The sequence below is a fragment of the Aplysia californica genome, unplaced genomic scaffold (assembly GCF_000002075.1).
Source record: "Aplysia californica isolate F4 #8 unplaced genomic scaffold, AplCal3.0 scaffold00707, whole genome shotgun sequence".
Lineage (NCBI taxonomy): Eukaryota > Metazoa > Mollusca > Gastropoda > Aplysiida > Aplysiidae > Aplysia > Aplysia californica.
This window is the reverse complement of record NW_004797977.1, coordinates 394,831-395,525: the sequence shown is the minus strand read 5'-3', so window position 1 is coordinate 395,525 and position 695 is coordinate 394,831.

The window sequence follows — 695 nt, the reverse complement described above, 5'->3', positions numbered from 1 at the left end:
AACAAAAAGAGGAAGAAAAAAAAAATTAAACAAAATAGACTGTCCACAACATCACAGCCAGACAATAACCCCGTCAAGACATTAATTTGTCTGCTATCTTACATTAGTTGACAATTCAAAACAAGTAGTCGTTGAAATTGAAACAGCTTAAAACTTAACCTTAAAACTTAACTACACATCCATATATAGTTTTGTTATTGCCAAACAGTGGTTTTGATTGTTCGATGACAAGAAATAGTCCACCAACAAACATGACAACAGTTATTTACTGCTGGGATGAAAAAGATACGACAGACAGAGGGAAGAACAACAGAGGCATATGATAGTTGAGGGGTAGGATCTACGACTGTCGCCCACAATCTACTAGTGTTGCCCACCAACATCAGCTATTATCACCCACTAACATCTACCACTGTCGCCCACCAAAATCTGCCTGTATCAGTTAGCAGAGTCGCCATTTTCTCCCATCAACATCCGCTACAACTGTAACCCACCAACATCTATCACTGTCACCCACCAACATCTACCACCACTGTCACCCACCAACATCTGCTACAACTGTCACCCACCAACATCGGCAACAACTGTCTCCCACCAGCATCTGCTACAACGGTCTCCCACAAACATCTATCACTGTCACCCACCAATATCTACAACTGTCACCCACCAACATCTACCACCACTGTCGCCCATCA